Consider the following 307-nt stretch of genomic DNA (forward strand, 5'->3'; position numbering starts at 1 on the left):
TTTGTGCATTTAGTTGAAAATTCAAATTGAACTGTTTTTAGTGTTGGAAAATTGGCCTGTCTTTTAAGAAATTTACAATTTGTATCATTTTATTATATTTTTTTTTAATGAAAGAGAAATTTTTAACCTAAAAACTACAAACATCGTGGAGATTTTTTGTCCGAAGGGGGGCGCTCTCTCGTTTTATTATAAATTCAAACAAATGGGATCACATGAACTCCCATATGATACAACGCTGCTAAAGGTCAGTGACCTTCGCAGCATAAAAACATAAACCCAACACGACTCTCTTGGTTCCGGTTTTGCC

This window comes from Belonocnema kinseyi, chromosome 8 (assembly GCF_010883055.1).
Source record: "Belonocnema kinseyi isolate 2016_QV_RU_SX_M_011 chromosome 8, B_treatae_v1, whole genome shotgun sequence".
Taxonomy (NCBI): Eukaryota; Metazoa; Arthropoda; class Insecta; order Hymenoptera; family Cynipidae; genus Belonocnema; species Belonocnema kinseyi.